General features: G+C 41.9%; 1 protein-coding gene across 2 annotated transcripts in view; it reads left to right on the top strand.

Annotated features, from left to right (window-relative positions):
• The first annotated feature begins 709 nt into the window (after window positions 1–709).
• Window positions 710–19,712, top strand: part of UPB1 (beta-ureidopropionase 1) — a 69,879-nt gene continuing 50,876 nt past the window's right edge. Inside the window, exon 1 of one of the 2 annotated variants that reach the window (XM_047088433.1) lies at window positions 710–1,546. The gene's annotated coding sequence lies outside the window, so the exon portion shown is untranslated. The remainder of the gene's footprint in view (window positions 1,547–19,712) is intronic. The other variant, XM_047088432.1, reaches the window with a different exon arrangement.

Genomic DNA, 19,712 nt, shown 5'->3' with positions numbered 1-19,712 from the left:
GGAAAATTCAGGCCCAGAATGCAATGTCACAACTGTTCTGTCAGTTTCAGAACCTTCAGGGAGATTAGAAAGAGCAGGTCAAGAGTTCTGCAGTCATCCCCAGGCTATCTCTTGGTATTGCAGCTTCATTCTCTTTTCTGCCTAGTTCAGAAATGCCAAATAATCCCTCCGCTTGCTCCTTCCAACTTCCACCCTGCTCCACTTAGCTCTAATGGGGACTCAGCACCAGCCTCTACCCTGGGCTTGCTGTTGACTTCCTTTCTATGGGCAAGTCACTCTCTGAGCTGCCATGCCCACTTTCAGATAAAATGTGATAGTGAATGTGAAAGTGCTTTGGAAGGTAGATATGACATAAATGCCCAGGGTTGTTATTAGTACAGTAACAAAAGCATTCTCAGTTCAGAAAACATAAGAGGGCAAGCAATTCCTCAAGAATCCAGTGTTCATGATACTAGAGTAGAAAGGAGGCCAGAAGGGAAGAAAGATGGAAGGGAAAAAAAAAAAAAGGGCTGCTTACCTGGTTTCTATACTCTGCTTACTGACTTTGCCCAGCTATCACCAGATGAAGAAATGTGGTAAATGTGAATTTAAACCAGGCACCTGGAAGTCAGCCTATGGTGTCCATGGGGCCCAGGAAGTAGGTGTGGGAACTGGCAAATGTCTAAGGCAGGGGGCACTGACTATGGATCATTTGCTGTCTTGAGCCCTATCCTGTCCCATATTTTTATTAAAGTCTTAAATCCAGAGGAACTGGGGCTTAGCAAAGAGGTGAACAGAGAAGGGATATAGTAAATGTCTATGCTGACAGAATCAGAATTCAAAATTACATCAGGGGGCCAGAACTGATAAAACTGAGAAAAAAGTCAGTGTAAAGTCCTACAATGAGTTAGAAAAAGCAAATGTACAGGGAGAAGACATCAATCAGTTTGTGTCAGAACAACATGAACATTTCAGCTTCTAAGTTCAGCCCTGCCTAGCCCCATGGGAAATGCCTGAGAGAGAGGTGACTATGGCCTCAAGGGGCATTACTTCACAGTCCCTAGGGGCCTAAGGCTGAAGGAGCTCACCCCCAGTTCACAGCAGAAGACTCACTGTTCTCAGCACCATGGCTGGTTGTCGACAAACTGAAATACCATATGTGACCGTACCTGCCACGAGATGGTAGTCTCTCAGCCCCACCTTACAGAACTAACAAGTGGCCGAGGGAAGGTGATTGAGGCAGGGAGGGTCTGGAAACCGGAAACTGGAAACAGGAGAAGAAGACTTAGTGCTGTGGCAGCGTGTGAGCGGACCAGAAGAGGAAATGAGCTGGCTGCCTGCTATTCTGAAGGGCACAGCTGGACTTGGTTAGAACCTGTTGGAGTTCTGGGACTCACAGAAGCTCTGGTGGAATACCTAGGTCGTGTTTGAGGCCCTCAGGCTGCAACAGTTAGAGACCCGTGACTGGGTCTTTAGCACATTTGGAGAGCTCACTGGCCTAGAAGGGGCCTGGACACCTTGTGGACCATTGAGGAGGCTCCCCTGAACCTCGAGGGCACAAGGCTGGGTAAGGATGGCTCATCTTTCTTGGCCAGAATTGTCAGTTTTAGGATCCTGAAAGCTGAAAGCAGGAATGGGGGATATGACAGGTGATTGGAAGGAGGGAGTGACAAAGTATAAAAAAAAAAAATAAAGTGATCACCTGAATTAAGTTTATATAGGTGGGAGGCGATTACCTGGTTTTATCAATGGAATATACCCAAGGCCTGAATTCCTCCCACCAGAACCACCTGTGGTGACAGCAGTGTCACCTCAGCTGAAGCACACTGCTGTTTGGTGGGAGTAGCATGTGTTTTATTGGATCAGCCTGTGACACCTGGTAGAGAAGCCAGAGGGCCTCAGACATAAGGGAGAAAAGGTTTCACCCAGCACAGAGTTAAGCAAATTTACAAAACGCTCTCACCCAATGAGAGAGTGCCAGAGGGTGAAGCACAGGAATATCCTTACCCACCTCCTCTTTTCTACCCCCCACTTTCTATTGCCACTCCTAACTTCCCTAATCCTATCAATGGGGGGTCCTTACTTTATCTTCCCAAATATTACATCCTGCTAACTTTTCTTCCAAACATCTTCTGAATCTGTTCTATCCATTCTATGCCCCAGCAACCACCGCCCACCAAGTCATGGTGTTGGCTGAGGCCTCATCATCTCTCACCCACTTGAATAAACTCCACACCAACTTCTCTGCATTTCTCTTTTTGTCATAATTGATTAAGCCAATGAAATCCAATTAATCCTCCAAGTGCACGCTTTCTGTCATGTCCCTCCCTTGCTCCAGAATATTTAGTGGGCCCTAAATGTGTATCAGATCAAGCCTCACTCTAGTACGGCATTAAGGGCCATGGTTTTACTCTCCAGCCTTGCCTCCCCACTTGCCCTGACTGAGCCAAACTGAACAGCCATCATCCTCTTAATCCATTCCCTCCCCTCCCCTTTCAGGGAGGCCTTTTCTAGGAGTGTTGTCCTACTGAACCTCCCCTACTTTAAATACTTCTCATGTTCCAGCAACCACCTGAACAACCGTCTCCTCCACAAGGTCTTTCTGAACCTTCTGCTAATAGCCTTTTTGCCCTCTTCTGACTTCTGTAGCACCATGTGCCTGTCCTATACACCAGAAGTTTGTCACCTACTTCTGGTAACATCTCTGCTTCTGCTAAAGTATGACTTAGCTCCCGGATAATGTGCTAGTTTTCACCAGTGTATGTTCTATCTCCCTACCTAGACCATAAATTCTAATCTCAACCACAGATTCCCAGAGAGTGGAGTGGGAATGGTATCTCCTGCATCCCAGGGCTAACCACAGTGAGCACTTGATAAGACATGCTGACCAGATGTGGTGAGGAAGATTGTAGCCATGAAGTTGAGAGACCTGCGTTTGGGTTCTTTGCAGTCATGATGGGTCATGTGACTTTGGGTATGGCAGGCAAGTTTCCTTCCCAGCAAAATGATGAAGCAGATGGATAGATGCAAACATCCCTTCCAGCTCTGGTATTCTCTGAGTCTATATGACTGGGGACTGACCCAGCCCTAGGCTTGGCTAGGGAAGGAACAAGGAAGGCTGTGGACCAACCCTTAGAGGGAGAGAGGGAGAGGGAGATGGGGAGCTAATAGCTCTGGAGGAAGGAAGGACATGCTGGGCTAATGGGATAATTGGATAATCCTCAGAGCTAGGGGCTGCCAGGCTGGGGCCAGCTGTTACAAACAGACACAAATAGCACAAGCAAAACAAAAGCACTGGTGCAGGAAGCACTTTGCTGAGACATATGGGGGTGGGGGTGGCTAGAGGGTGGGGGGAAGGGGATGAAAGGAAACCAAGAGCCTCATTCTGTGGGTCTCTCTTAGGGACCCTGTGGTCTGCTCCTGTAACAAAGATTACATTTAGGTGCTTTGGACCCATTTCTGCATTAGAGGACATTCTTGGAGACCTTGGAGTTATTCTAGCCTCGAGTGTGTCCCTCCACCAAGACGATCCTTAGGGACCATGAAGCCCTCATCCCTGCCTATTGAGGGTTATCTGCAGATGGGCCATCTGTTTGAAATGTCTGTGAAAATATTGCTGGACTCCTGAAAATCATAATTTTGGACACAGGTCTCAGGGTTTCCTTCATTTCTGGCTGAGGAGTGGATCTGTCAGTGGGGTTGGACATAAAACAAAAGAAATTTGAGAGGGGGCTCAGGTCTAGGAGTCAGAAGCCTTCTAGTCTCAGCCTTGCTGGGTCATATAATTCATGATGGGATCTCTCCAGACCTCAGTTAGCCCATCCATAAATGGGAGCAATAAGCAATACCCTCCCTACAGAGCTATTGTGAGGATAAAATGAGATCATGAGCGTGAAATAACTTGAAATTTATAAAATATACTTTAGTTCCAACTCTGTTTCTAACTCATTTTAGAAAGGCTGTTACCTTTCTCTGAGTTCCAGTTTTTTACACCATAAGGTGATGAGATCAGACTGGATGCTTTTTAAATTTCTTTCTAATTCTAATGACTCTAATCCTCAAAAAATAGTATATTTACATTTGTATATAAGAGCATGAAAAGGAAAATTTAAGGTCAATATTATTCATGAATATAGATACAAAATGCTCAATATTAGCAAAACATATCCAGCAATGTATAAAAAAATATATATAAATCATGACCCATTTAGGGTTCATCCCAGGAATGCAAGGATGGCTTAATAATAGATAACAAATCAATGTTATTCATATTAATAAATTAAAGAACATTACAGGAGTATCTCAATAGATGCCGAAAATGATTTTGATTAAAACTTCCAACATCCGGGGCGCCTGGGTGGCTCAGTCAGTTAAGCAGCCGACTTCGGCTCAGGTCATGATCTCACGGTCTGTGAGTTCGAGCCCCGCGTCGGGCTCTGTGCTGACAGCTCAGAGCCTGGAGCCTTTTTCAGATTCTGTGTCTCCCTCTCTCTGACCCTCTCCCATTCATGCTCTGTCTCTCTCTGTCTCAAAAATAAATAAACGTTAAAAAAATTAAAAAAAAAAACAACTTCAAACATCCATAAAAAAAAAAAAAACACCCAACATCCATTCACAGTAAAAACTCTTACCAAACCAGAAATATAAGACTATTTTCTTAACTCAGTAAAGTTAAATATTGAACAAAATAAAAATTGTTTTCAAAACTGTACGGCAAACATCATACTCAGTGGTGAAATATTAGAAGACTTTTCTTTGCAGTAAAGATCAAGCTCACTATTCTATATAATACTGTACTAAAGGTCCTAGAGATCACAATAAGATGTAAGACTGGAAAAAGAAATAAATTGACATTATTTGCAGTTGAACTAACTATCTATATAGAAAAACCCCAATAATTTCTTTAGAGTATTAATGGAACTAATGAGACTTCATCAAGGCTGTTGATCAATATAAAAAATCAATAGTGTTTCTATCTGCCAGCAAAAACTATTGTAAGAAGTAATTTTAAAACATACCATTTGTAATAGCAACAAAAGCTAGAAGGTACCTTGGAATAAATCTAACAAATATACACACACAAAAAAGACTCCAATCAATGAAAAGATGGGCCATGATCATGGATGGGATAAGTCAATATTGTAAAACACAATTACAGTAAAACCCTGGATTGCGAGTAACTTGTTCTGCAAGCGTTCTATAAGACGAGCAAACATTTCTAATAAATTTTAACTTGATAAATGAGTGATGTCTTGCAATACGAGTAGTACATGATGCCGAATGTCACAGGATCACAACTGAGCCAATGGTTCTTCTCTCTCTCTCTCTGGGATTGTGAGTGATTGTCTCCCATGTTTGGATGCTTGGTCTCAGGCCAAGGTGTTTGGCAGACATCAGTGTTTTTTCAGAATGTTGGAAGGTGCCCACAATTGGCACTAGGGTATTTTTTGTCACTTCAAAGCACCTTTGCTTTTCCATACAAGAGTAAGCTTAGGAATGCTTTGCTTCATTCTAGGTCAGGCTGCCTGCAGATACAGACCTCTGCTGCCTTATTGCCAGTTACATTAAATACAGTATATGACAAGAGTTTATTAATACTGTACTGTAGTCAACATCCGTGAAAGTGTATACAATGGCCCCCATGCAGGAAAAGGGTGAAAAGAAAGGCAGTAAGAAGGAAATGATTACATTGGAAGTTAAGAAGGAAATCATCAAGAAGTATGAATGAGGGATACGAGTGGCCGGAATTGCAAGATTTTATGAGAAGTCTACATCTGCATCTCATCTGCAGAGGAAGAGGAGAAAAAGGTGGAGGAATCTCTCACTCCAAATGAGATTAGGGAGATGTATAAAATGCGGGAGACAGTGCAAAATTTTGTAGAAAAGCACTACCCGAATAAGGCTGTAGCACTAGGAGGGATGAATCTGTTTAATGACAATGCAATGTCACATTTCCACAAAATCCTTGAAAAGAGGCAAAAGCAAGTGTTTTGGGATAGGTTCCTTGTTAAATTTACATGAAAAGAAAAAGATTCCATTGAATCAGTCGATAGCAGTGATTCTGTTAGTGATAGTGAAAGTCATCCTACACAATAACCCTCCTTTCTCTGGTCTCCCTCACACCAGTTACGAAGGTTTTCAAAGGTAAGTGCAGGTTAATTTATTTTTCTCTATATTTTGTATTTTCTTCATTATTTTGTATTATATTACAATATTATAATAATTTTTATATGAATATTTTTGGGTTGTGGAACGAATCACCTGAGTTTCCATTATTTCTTATGGGGAAATTCACTTTGATATACAAGTGCTTTGGATACAAGCACATTTCCGGAACAAATTATGCTCACAAGCCAAGGTTTTACTGTATCTCCAAATCAATTTGGAGATCAAGTACAATTCTCTTAGAAATCCCAATAGAATTTTTCATGAAATTTGACAATTTGGATCCAAAATATTGTGTGACAAGAAAAAGGGTCAGGAAGACCCACGATAATTTTCTTCCTATTGAAGAAGGTGAAAATTTTCCCTAACAGATATCTAAAGTATAAAGCCCAAGTAATTACAATAGTATGGTATAGGAACAAAGAGACAAAGTGATTGGGATATAAAGATTAGAAGCAGGGGCGCCTGGATGACTCGGCCAGTTAAGCAACTGACTTAATTTCGGCTCAGGTCACAATCTCACAGTTCGTGAGATCCATCCCCACAATGGGCTCTGTGAGGACAGTCCATGGAGGCTGCTTGGGATTCTCTCCCCCCCCCCCCGCCCCTCCCCTGTTCGTGCTCTCTTTCTCTCAAAATAAATAAATAAACATTTAAAAAATTTTTGTAAAAAGGTCAGAAGCAAACTTGTCTGTGTATGGAAATGTGTTATGTGGTAGAGGTCACATTACAAACTAAAGAAAAGAGAAGGAGTGTTCATTAAATGATTCTAAGAAAATGGAGTTTTGATATGGAAAAGCAAAATTGAGAACAAAATACAAGTGGAAAAAATTTTAATACTTTTAAAAGCAAATATAAGAAAATATCTTTATGATCTCAGGGCGAAGATGGATTTCTTTCTTAAAACACAAAAGCAAAAGCCATAAAAAAAATGCTGCTTAACTAATTGAAATGTTTAAAAACTTTTTTTCCCCAATGAAAACAACATAAAGAAAGGATGAAGAAAAGCTACAAACAGGGAGAAGGTATCTGCAATGCATACAATCAATAATCACTAAAAGATCAGTGTCCATAGTATATAGCTCTTATGAAAATAAAAAACCTGGGACGCCTGGGTGGCTCAGTTGGTTAAGTATCTGACTCTTGATCTCAGTCAGCTCAGGTCTTGATCTCAGGATCATGAGGTCAAGCCCCGCGTTGGGCTCTGCGCTAGGCATGAAGCCTACTTAAAAAAAATTAAAAAATTAAAAAAAAAACCCTACTAGGGGGGCACCGGGTGGCTCAGTCAGTTAAGTGTCCAACTTCGGCTCAGGTCATGATCTCTTGGTTCTTGGGTTTGAGCCCCACATCAGGCTCTGCACTGACAGCTCGAAGTCTGGAGCCTGCTTTGGATTCTGTGTCTCCCTCACTCTCTGCCCCTCCCCCACTTGCACTCTGTCTCTCTCTCTCTCTCTCTCTCTCTCTCTCTCAAAAAAAGCAAACATTAAAGAAAATTTTAGGGGTGCCTGGGTGGCTCAGTGGGTTAAGCGTCTGACTTCGGGTCAGGTCATGATTTCATGGTTCGTGGGTTTGAGCCCCACATCAGGCTCAGTGCTGACAGCTCAGTGCCTGGAGCCTGCTTTGGATTCTGTGTCTCCCTCTTTCTCTGCCCCTCCCCAGCTTGCACTCTGTCTCTCTCTCAAAAATAAATAAATATTTTTAAAAATTAAAAAAAAAACCCTATTAGATAAATGGGTGAAGTTGTGATCAGGCAATTGAGAAGAAGAAACCTAAATGATCAATAAGCATGTGAAAATAAGTTCAATACCCTTATACATTATTTGTGGGGATGTAAATTGGTCCAACCACTATGGAAAACAATATGGAGATTCCTCAAAAATTCAAAAATAGATCTACTAATCGATCCAACAATTCCACTACTGGGTATACACCCAAAGGAAATGAAAACAGGATTTTGATGAGAGATCGTCACTCTAAAGTTTATTGCAACATTATTCATGATAGCCAAGCTATGGAAACAACCCAAATCCATCAACAGATGAATATTAAAAAAGATGTGGTACATATACAAAATGGAATATTATTCAGCCATAAGAATGGAGGATACCCTACCATTTGTGACATGGATGGATTCTGAGCACCTAATGCTTAAGTGAAACAAGCCAAGCAGAGGAAGACAAGTACTGTATGATAACACTTATATGTGGAATCTAAAGAACTTAAGTCTGTAAAAACAGAAAGTAAAATGGTGGTTACCAGGGGCTAAGAGTGGGGGTGGGGGGAAAGATGACTACACTTGTAACGAGTAGTAAATAAGACATAGAGATCTAATGCATAGTATAATTAATATAGATAATAATATTGTATCATAATTATGTGATATGATAAATATCCCCACATGGGTAATCATATTATAATATACAAATGTATTTAAGTAACTAACTGTACACCTTAAACTTATACAATGTTACATGTCAAATGTCTTCAATAAAAGTTAAAAAAAATTTTTAAGTCAATCTCACTAGTAATTAGGGAAAGGTAAATTAAACTGTATTTTGCAGCCATCCATAGTTACTCAACAATTTGAAAGTGTTGGTGGTACTTTAAGTGTGTCCTTCAGGGAGGGGAGAAGGATGGGGACTGAATTCACATGCCTATGTAATAAAAGCCCAATAAAAATAAAACTCTGGACAGCAGAGCTTGGGTGACTGTGAGCACTTGATAAGGCATTCTGGGTCCCTGGTTAATAATACTCAGTGCGTATTGTTATACATTGATATGGTAGGAGGGTGATTCATCTTAACTCCATGGGGAGATGACACAGAAGTTTCAATCTCGGGGCCCTCCCAGACATCATTCTATGCATCTCTTCTTTTGGCTCGTCATGATTTGTATTACCTACGTCACAATAAAACTGAATTTAAAAAAAATTTTTTTAAGTGTTAGTGGGGAAGTGAGGAGATAGAAATATGCAATACCCAGTGTAGGTGCAGATGTGAGTACCCTGGGACCTGGCATTTTCCATTTCTAGGCCTCAATCTTCAATAAAGACACACAAACATGTATGTATATATAAAACCAAGCACATGGACGTTCATTGTGTCACTGTGATACTAAAAAGCTGAACCAACTCTCAGAGGTGGAGGGGATACATAAACTGTGCTGGGCCCCTTCAGGGAACCACCATATGAAAGACAAAATGAGGTCTTATACTCCAAGTTAAATTTCTCTAGCTACTTCTAGACTACGCTTTGAATTTCTCCCAGTGCCGTGTGCCAGTGCTCACGGCTGCTGTCCTTTTCCTCACTTTTAGCTCAACAAATCTTATACAATTTACATACAGCTTCCTCTTAAAACATTCCTGGGTCCTTTTAATTCTGACATTACAGATGAGAAACCAAAGACTCAAAAAAGGTGGGTCATGCTAAATTCACATGGCAGAAGACCACCAGAATTAGAACTGAAACCCTGGCCTTCTGGCTCCTTATACCATGTAAGGCTACAGATTATCTCACAGAATGGTAAATACAGAATTTACCCCACCTCCCAGCATGGGGCACTCACTCTCTCAAACATCCCTAGGTAGCTCTGGCCTCAGCTACTACTACCCCTTCTGGCTAGTGAAGTGTTTGGATCTGATTTTACCACTAACTCTCCATGTGACTTAGTAAATCAAACTCTGCACCTCAGTTTCCTCATCTGTTTGATGCCAATAATCTCTGCCTGGCTATCACATGAGCTCGTTAATAGAACCAAGTGAAATAAAAGATAGGAAAATAGAAATGTATCAAATAAGTGAGAAATTAACTTTATATTATTCTTGGGATGCAGAAATGCCTGCCCTCTTGCTAAAAGGATCATGGGATGTCCAATTTGCAAAAAAATTTGATGTGGAGAGTTTTGTCACTGAAGAGAAATGAAGCATAGTGGTGGAGTGGGGGCTGCTGGACTCACACCAGAAGCTGGACTCTGGCAGCTCTGCTCCCTTTCCCTGCCTCCTCCTGCTTGTAGCCTCTGTGCCACTGAGTTCTCTGGCACAGGAACACTAGCAGCCAGTCTGGGGTCCCTTGAGGCAGGGCTGGCCAGCCCTGACAAAATACTGAAGTTAGCCAAGTTGGCCTTCTACATTTCTTCCCTGTGCCTTTCTCCTTCACTGTGTCACTAGCCTTCACTACATCTTTCCTGGGTTACTAAGGGAGGGGTTCTATACAACCAACTCCCCCTCTCCCAACCATGGTTAGGCTTCCCACTATTTAAGACCTGTAAGGTTGGGAACTGTGCCTGGCCTCATCTTGGCAGAGTCCATACTGAACAAATGTCTAACTCAGTCAAAGGGACGGCTGCATGTGTTCCTCCTTAACCAGAAGCTTTGTGCTAAGCTGGAAATGGAAATGTTTGGTGCGTCCCTTCCCACAGACTGTTGAGGACTACTGCCTTGCCCTCCTCTCCTAGGCAGGTTGTCCAACAGGCCATGGTAGCCCCTGGGGTGATGGTCACATAAGGCAGTGGAGGGAGGAACAAGAACTGGGAGTATATGCGCTGGGGGTCTCTGCTCCTTGCCCTGACTCCTTTGTTGTAGACCAGAGGTTGTGTTCCCCGCACAGGCAGGCAGGTAGCCTGGGGTTCCCCATGGAGGGCTAGAGCTAAGAAAGGCTTTGAAGTTCAGCAGGTTATGCTATCTCCCTTTTCTCATTTTTAAAATAGAGAAATATTTCCATTCTCTTACTTCACAATGCTGTTAAGAATTAAATGTGAATTAATTAATGAAGAGTTAAAGATTAAATATGAAAATAAGTAAGAAGAGAAGGGAGACAAGCAAGACATCTTCAGAGCGAGGCTGGTTTGCCAGGCTCCTCTGTGATCCTTGGGCCACTGCCAGCTTGGACCTTGGTCCAGTGGCCCAGGGCCACTTCTCACCTGGACCAGGGATGTGAAGACCAAATACAGGAGGCCCTGCCCTTCTGAGTGGCCTTTAATCCACACAGGATTGTTTTCTCTACCAAACAGACCAAAAGGAAGGAAAGCCAGAGAGACATTAGTTCTTTTCTTAGCTCCTAAATGGCTGACATTTCAGGAAACCAAAATTCTGAATGGGACCAGAGGGGATTTCAATTCATCCTGCCTGTCTGCAGGCAGAGTCAGTCTTACATGAGGATTCTGTTACACAGGGTGTACTTTCAGAGGTTCAGGGGAGGCCTTGTCCAAAAATCTCTTCCAAACTTATTTGCTCATGCTTGAAAATCCATTGTTAGAGCTTTATCTCTGACACAAGCCAAATGTAGGTTTTGTCTTCTGTACAACTGGCACAAGTCACACATGTAAAATTGTATCAGTCACCTCAGTTTGAATGAATAAACCAGTCCTTCCTGAGAACAGGCTTGGATGGAGAGGAGAGGACTAGAACATTGTAGGCAGCAGCCACTAAGGCCGGAAGAGGAAGATGGGAAGGTGTAGAAGAGAAAGAATGTAGAAGGATGTACAGCTGGTAAAGAGTTTTCACCTGGACAGTCAGTTACAGTCTTCAAAGTACCCAAAAAAACTATATGTAAAAAAAAAAAAAAAAAAAAGAAACCACCCCCCCCCTTAAAAAAATCACACTCTATGATTTGATTTATATCTAGCAAATGCAAACTAATCTATAGTGACAGAAAGCAGATCAGTGGTTGCCTGGGAAGGGTTGGGGGTAGGTAAGATAAGAGGAACGACAAGGGGCATGGGGAAACTTGGGGGGTGATCAGTATCTTGATTGTGATGATGGTTTCGAGAATATATATATGGGCCAAAACTTATCAAATCATACACATTAAGTGTGTGCAGTTTACTTATTGTATCTCAATTATACCTCAATATAACGTTTTTTGGAAAAGAGTGAAAAAAAAAAAACCCAAAAACTATGTGAGTACAGTATACCTGCCAAATAACCCATCTCACACAACTCTGGTAAATTCTGGCAGAAACAAGTGTTTTCCAAGAGCACACCTCAGCTCTCTGAGAATCAGGTATTCTCTCTGTAAATTGGTAGACATGAACTAGACAATCCTAAAATCCTATCCAGATATCATGATCCAGACTGTCAGGGTCAAATATGTTAACCGATAGAAAACCATTATTAAAGCCTAAAGGATCTGATAAAAATGCAAGGCAGGGATTATTAAATAACCAACATATATAGAGATATTGGGCAAAAATAGTGGATTAAATATGTGCATCTAATTTCACTATATCTAAAACTCCATTAAGAGGGATTTTTCCCCCCAAGGGCAAAGTCTCCAATAGGGCTCCTTAGAAAGAAAAACTATGACATCAGAAATGAAAAACTTAATGGATGGATTAGAAGATAGATTGAAGAAACTTCCCAAAAAGTAGAGTAAAAAGACAGGGATAGAAACTAGGAAAGAATAAAAGAAAGGGAAGAAAGAAACTAGGAAAGAACAGATGAGAAATTCATCTGAATAGCTGAATGGCAGGAGTTTTAGAAACACAACAAAGGATACAAACTAATTCAAGAAAACACTCCAGAATCAAAGGTCATGAGTTTTCAGATTGAAAGGGCCACTGAGTGGCCAGCACAATAGGTATGTCACTGTGAAATTTCTTAACATGAGGGACAAAGAAATCCTACAAGGTCACATGCAAAAAAGGCTTTGGCCTCAACAGCAGCCCTGGAAGCTAGAAGACAATGGAGCCAGGCTATCAACGTTCTGAGGCAGACACACAAGGTTTAAAAAAATTTCCCTCTAATGAACTCTCAGGAAGTTCTAGAAAATACATGTCATCAAAAAGAGGGAAGAAAGCAGGAGATGAGAAGACATGGGATCCAGAAACAGGTGATCCAACACAGGAAAGAGGCAAGGGAATTCCCCAGACTATAGTAAAGGGAGGATCCAGGAGGCCAGCTGTAGTCTCCCCCTCTGAGCAGGAGAGAAGGCTCCAAGAGACCTTCCTTAGAACAAAGTGAGAAGACACCTGGGTAACTGGGAGAGTTTAAGGCTAATTAGTGATAAGATCTTAGAAACATACATGTATGAAAAAAAAAAGATAATCAAACAAAAAGATAAGTTGTAAAGGAAAAGCAATCGTGGTTGACTATGTGGCTTAGCTGTGAGTCACACTTGCATTGTTATAATAACAAGTGCACTAATTATTGATCCACCAAAAATTAGTGTGTAAATATATTGAGAATAAGGGGGCCTGGGAAGTGTGCATTAAGTATAAAAGGGGTGAGTGGAGAAAAGGGAGCTGAATCTTCATCTCCCATTGTGGGAAGTCAACAGATAATGCTTGAACTGAAAAATCAGGAAGTAGGAATACAAACATGTTATTTATAGATAGGTAAAAGAATTAGTTAAAAAAAAGTTGAAAATGGTCCCTCCAGGGAAGGGGAAACAGGGGTGGGGGGGTGGGGTGAGGGGAGCGGGTGGAGGGAGGCTGAGGACTGCTCTTTGTCTTAATAAACCTTGTAGAACTGGTTGACTTTTTAAATTATGTGCCTGGTATAAAAATAATTTTAAAAAATTAGTGTGGTGAATGAATAATGAAATTAACACTTCTTGAGGCCTATTATGCCAACAGGTGTTCCCCATGTAGGTGCTAACCTGCTGGCGCTAGGTTTTCTGAGCTACTGGTCATGGAAAACACACGTATGAAGGTGCTTCCATTAGGGAAGTAACATGGGGGCTAATCCCATACCTGTGCTTACTGCTGTCTCAATAAGTTACTTAGACTAAGTCTCAGCATCTCACCTTGAGAAATCCTGTGAAGGTTTTGTGAATAACTGTCTACAGAATACCAAGTATGCAGGGCTTAGATCTATAGCTTCAGTCCTAATTTGGAGAAGAGCAAGGGATAGAAGTATAGTGAGTGGGACAGAAAAATATGCGCTCTGCTAGTGACAAACAGACTCTGGCTCTGGCAGCAAGAACAAGAAGGAGGTCCTGCTTAGGGTTGGTTCATAATCAAACATTGGACTTTGTTTCTTGTACACTTGTGTCTTTAGTGAAAACTGAAAAGTTTCTGCTTCGGGATGTTGAAATGGAGACTCCATAGGAGTAGTTTCTGAGACTGAGTCCTCTTGTCAGCAGCCACCATCAGGGGCAGCACAGTATGAGGCCAGATCTCAGTACAACGTATTATGTGGAAGAAAAACACCCTAAGCTAGGAATGAAAAGACCCAGCTTCCAAGATCCCCTCTCTGACACTTACTGCTTTGTGACCCTGTATAAGTAACTTACCCTCATGGCTCACTTTTCTCTTCAGTAAAAGGACTTGACTATATGCTTTCAAGCTTCTGTTCCTGGCATGTAACAAAGTAAACTCCCTGAGGGCAGGGACCGTGTCTATATTGTTCTTCACGGACTGTATATTGCATTCTGTAAAACCGCTGTAGTCCCATGATATGCAAATTTGCAGGGGAGTGAGGGGGAAAAGAAGAATCAGGTTTTTGTTTTTTGTTTTGTTTTTTAGAGAGAGAGAGAGCGCAATAGGGGAAGAGAGGGAAAATCTTAAGGATTTCCATGCTGCGCATGGAGCCTGACATGGGGCTCGATGTCACAACCCAACCCTGGGATCATGACTTGAGTCAAAACCAAGAGTTGGACACCTAACCAACTGATCCACCCAGGTGCCCCAAGAAGAACCTTTTGAGGGGAGGTTTTTTCTTTCTTATTTTTCATTCTTTGGGGTTTTTTTCCTGTTGTTTTTTGTTGGCAGGACACACCCAAAGATCCAAATTTGTATTAAAAAGAAATGAAAAAAAGGAAAAAAAGTACCTAGCACACTGCCTGGTACATTGCAGGTTTTCAATACCTATTTGTTGGATGAGTGAAATAGAAGATAAAGACAGTTCATTAGACTCTTCAAACTGGAAAATGACCCCAGCCAATGAAATTAACTACAGGTGAAGAAAAAACAAAAGCCTAGCAAAAAGGAAAAAAGGTCTTTGTGGTTGCCCCAGCTAAATAGGAATGGAACTGGACTCAAGTCCCAACAATGTGGGAGCTCAACAGAGGGTAGGTCAGCACAGATTCAACAGGGAAGGGAAGGAGCCACATCTTGGGATATTTAGAGGAAAACATCTGTGCAACAAAATACTATTCTAAGCAAACTGAAAGTTTGGCAGTGGAACAAGACACAGTCAAAAGAGCACACAGTATTTGGTTCAAGTTCTACCTCTGCTACTTGCCTGTTAGGCTGACTCTCTAATGTCTGAGGGTGTTTCTTTTTCTAAAAATCAGGGCTAATAATAGCATCTACTTCATAGAATTTTGGTTAGCATGGAAGTAAGTTAGATGTGGTATGTGAAGAAAATATTTTGCAAGCTATAAAATATAGATTGTTAATCTGATTGGCCAGGATCCCTCCTAATTAATCTCTCACTAACAAATCAACATGGATTATTCACAGTTTTTTTTCAGCCATCTGGTTGTCACTTTGAAAATCAAATGGAAGGACCTTGAAAGGTGGGTAAGTTTTGATAAAGGAGGGCAGGAGGAAGAAAACATGGGCAGTTAGAATCTAGGGAGGGATGTTGCAGAGGCTGCTCCTGAATGGTCAAGAGCAGATAATCCCAAGGCAGAGCATTAAGGAGACTGGTTCAGGAGCCAGAAACTGGATTCTAGACTTTGTGATTGGATGAACCTGTGAACCCTCATCTGGGTGGTTTTCTCATCTGTAGAGGAGAGGTAACACCACCACCTCTGTTTTCTTGGAGGCTATTGTAATGTCATGTGAGACAGTGGATGTGAAGAATTTTTAAGAATTATTGATCACCATCTCTGCAAATGGGAGATTATCATTCCTTTAGAACAGCATGGATGAGGTGACAGGAGGCCCATGTATAATAAACCTTGTCCACTGTTATGGACTGAATTGTGCCCCCCACCCCCCGCCACCCCAGATTCTTATGATGAAATCCTAACCCCTAATGGGACTGTGTTTGGAGACAGGGCCTTTAAAGAGGTGGTTAAGATTAAATGAGGTCAAGCATGGAACCCTAATCCAATAGTACTGGTGTCCTTATAAAATGAGAACAGACAACTAGGGATGTATGCTCACTGAGAAAAGGCCATGGGAGGACACAACAAGAAGGTGGCCATCTGTAAAACCATGGAGAGAGGACGCAGGAGAAACCAAACCTGCTGACACTTTGATCTTGGACTTCTAGCCTCCAGAACTGTGAGAAGTAGATTTCTGCTGTTTAAGCCCCCCAGTCTGTGGTATTTTGTTATGGCCGCTCTAGCAAACTAGAACGCTCACCTAAACAGTTTTGATTCCTTTACTCCCTTCCCCAGAACAAATTCTCCCTTCATACTGAAGAATAATGCACAAAAATGGTTCCTAGAGGCACTCTGGCCAGCCAGCAAGGGGAGGAGGCAATGTGGCTGGTGGTCAGGACCCTGTTAGGAGCTTGTCCTGTCTAGTTGTGGATTATGTTCCTGAATTGCTGAGTGAATGGAAACCGGCTTTGTCTGCTCTTAGACACCAAGTTTGCCTTCTTTTGCCTGTATGCCAAGATTCTGAAGCTTAACAGAATGATAAGCTGTTTAAAGAGCTTGTAGTCCAAGGGAAGGATATAGGTCCATGATTAAAACTTAACTTTCCTCTTTGTTATGTGCTGGGTAATTGAAATAATGATACCTTAGAAATAGGAGACAAAGTTTAAATCTTGGTTGGGAACTCCAAAAGTAATTATGTGGACTTCTTATTTTTTATGTTTATTTATTTATTTATTTTGAGGCGGGGGAGAGGCAGAGAGAGATGGGGACAAAGAATCCCAAGCAGGATCCCTGCTGTCAGTGCAGAGCCAGACGTGGGGCTATCTCATGGACTGTGAGATCATGATGCGAGCTGAAATCAAGAGTCAGATGCTTAACTGACTGAGCCACCCAGGTGCCCCATGGGCTTCTTCTGAGGTTGAATTCCATTAGAATTAAAAAGACAAATCTGGTAACTCTGCATTACTCCTCACACATTAACTTAATAGGTTTACTCATTCAACAAATTTTCTTAATCACTTACTACATGCCCACTTCTATTCTAAATCATAGATACAATAAGAATACAATAGACATAGCTCCTGTTCCTATAGAGCTTACAGTTGAGTGGGAAAATATAGATAAGAGCATGAGGATAAAAATGAAACTCTATGGCCTGGCATTTAAAAATTCAGTTAGGAGCACCTGGGTGGCTCGAGATGGTTGAACGTCTGACTCTTGATTTCTGCTCAGGTCATGATCTCAGGGTTGGGTATCGAGCCCTGCATTGGGCTCTGCGCTGAGCATGGAGCCTGCTTGGGATATTCTCTCTCTCTTCCTCTGCCCCTCTCCCCCATGCTCTCATTCTCCCTCTAAAATAAAAAAAAAAAAAAATTAAAAATTAAGAATCCATTTCAGTCTGGGCCCAGTCAACCTCTCTAGTTAACCTTCTACACTCCTCCTCATATGCCTTGCTCCAAACAAATCACGCCAGTCAAACCTTTCTAAGCTCTGTACTTTCATTCTTATTCTACCTAGATTGCTTTCTATGCCTATTTAAATCCTATCCATCCAGCAAGGTGTAGTAGTAGCCCCTAAGATGGCCCCCCAGTGATCTCTGCCTCTTGGTATTCACACACTTGTATGTGGGCTGAACTTAGTGACTTGCTTCTAATGAAAAGAATCAGCAACAGTGACGGGATATCACTTGTGAGACTAGGTTACAAAAGGACCGAGGCTTCCATCTTGGTCTCTCTTAAGGGAAGCCAGCACTGTGGAGAGGCCTATGTTATGAGGGACTGAGGCCTTCCAATGACCACTTCAGTGAACTTGAAATTGTTTTTTCCTCTACCCCCTTGTTCAGCCTTTAGGCTGGGAGCTTGACTGCAATTTCATGAGAAACCTTGAGCCAGAGTGGCCAGCAAAGCTGCACCTGGTTTCTTAACCCACAAAAACTGTGACATAATATTTATTGTTTTAAGCTACTAAGTTTTGAGGTAGTTACTCAGCAATAGACACTATTGTTACCAGCAATAGACACTAATACACAAAATGGGGTAATTTGTTATACAACAGTAGATAACTACACACAAGACCTAGCTCAAATTGCTCCCCTGAATTTTCTTTGACCTAGCCTAGCCCAGAGTAAATTCTGCTTCCTTTGAACTTGATGTAGACCAACTTCTCATTGGTCATTTATACTTTTGAAATATTAGCTACTTTCTATCTTCTGTTTCTGGTCCTTTCCAAATAACCAAAGTTGGTAGCTGCTTAAATTACTTGCTCAGAATAAGTATTTGGCAAGGTAGAGAAGGAGGTTTTAAGAGGGTAGAATTTTGTATCAGAAAGGAGCTTTTGAGGCACCTGGGTGGCTCAGTTGGTTAAGTGACTGACTTTGGCTCAGGTCATGATCTCACTGTTCCTGAGTTTGAGCACCTTGTCAGGTTCTGTGCTGATAGCTCACAGCCTGGAGCCTGCTTCAGATTCTGTGTCTCCCTCTCTCTCTGCCCCTCACCCGCTCATACTCTGTCTCTCTCTCTCTCTCTCTCTCTCTCAAAAATAAACATTTAAAAAAATTTTTTTAAAGAAAGGAGTTTTATTTCATTTTTTAAATGTTTATTTAGTTTTGGGAGAGCGCAAGTGGGGGGGAGGGGCATACAGAGCGGGACAGAAGATTCAAAGCAGGCTGTGCACTGACAGGCTGACAGCACAGAGTCTGATGCGGGGCTCGAATTCACAAACCAAGAGATCATGACCTGAGCTGAAGTAGGACACTCAAACAACAGAGTCACTCAGGTGCCCCTATTTCACTTTTGGTGGCTGATAAATGTCTTATAGGTGGAAAGTTGAGGCAGAAATTAGAAAAGGGACCACAGCCAAAAAGAAAAAGAAAGAAAGAAAGAAAAAAAAATGAAAGAAAGAAAAGGCACCACAGCTTGGGAAGAACTAATTTTTGGTCTTCATCAAAGTGAGGCATCAGCAGCCCATACTAACAGCCAATTCTCCTTGTAAATTCTTTCTAGTGATTTCCTTCTTATTGTGTGAGGAGCTTAACCTGTTGGCAGTTGTGAGAAGCAACAGAGAGTGGCTCTGGGGCACTGGGGTCACTTCAGAGGAGGGAAGCCAATTGTTTTCTCAGGGCCCCTCTCTCACGTTTATTCTTTTCAGGGCCTCTGTAGAAGGACTGTGCTGAAGACCATTTCCTACACGTAGCACCATTTATTTAAAACATGCACCACATATACACAAAAAAAACCAAATGCAAAGGAAAAAGGGGGAAAAAGGCTGCTGAAGACCAGAGTCACTAAGAGTTCAGGCTAAGAATAGACAAGAACTCTGAGAGCTGCTTGGCTATGTGACCTCCTGCAGGGGCCTGGCAATAAGCCCAATCCAGCTTTGTTTTTTCTATGTCTTTACAAAGAACGAGCACTAGCTTGGGAGTCAGGAGACCTGAGTTCTAGGCCTGGTTCTGCCAGTACTTTCTTCTGTGAACTTGAGTGAGTACTTCCCCTTTCTAGGCCTCAGTTTCCCATTTGTAAAATGAAAGACACTAGACTCCAAGATTTTCCAATTCCAATACTGAGAGAACACAAAGGA

The sequence above is a fragment of the Lynx rufus genome, unplaced genomic scaffold (assembly GCF_022079265.1).
Source record: "Lynx rufus isolate CCGP_SWC_20201006 ecotype Redwood Valley unplaced genomic scaffold, mLynRuf1.p SCAF_24, whole genome shotgun sequence".
In the NCBI taxonomy this organism is placed as follows: Eukaryota; Metazoa; Chordata; class Mammalia; order Carnivora; family Felidae; genus Lynx; species Lynx rufus.
This window is presented reverse-complemented; position numbering and strand designations above follow the sequence as displayed.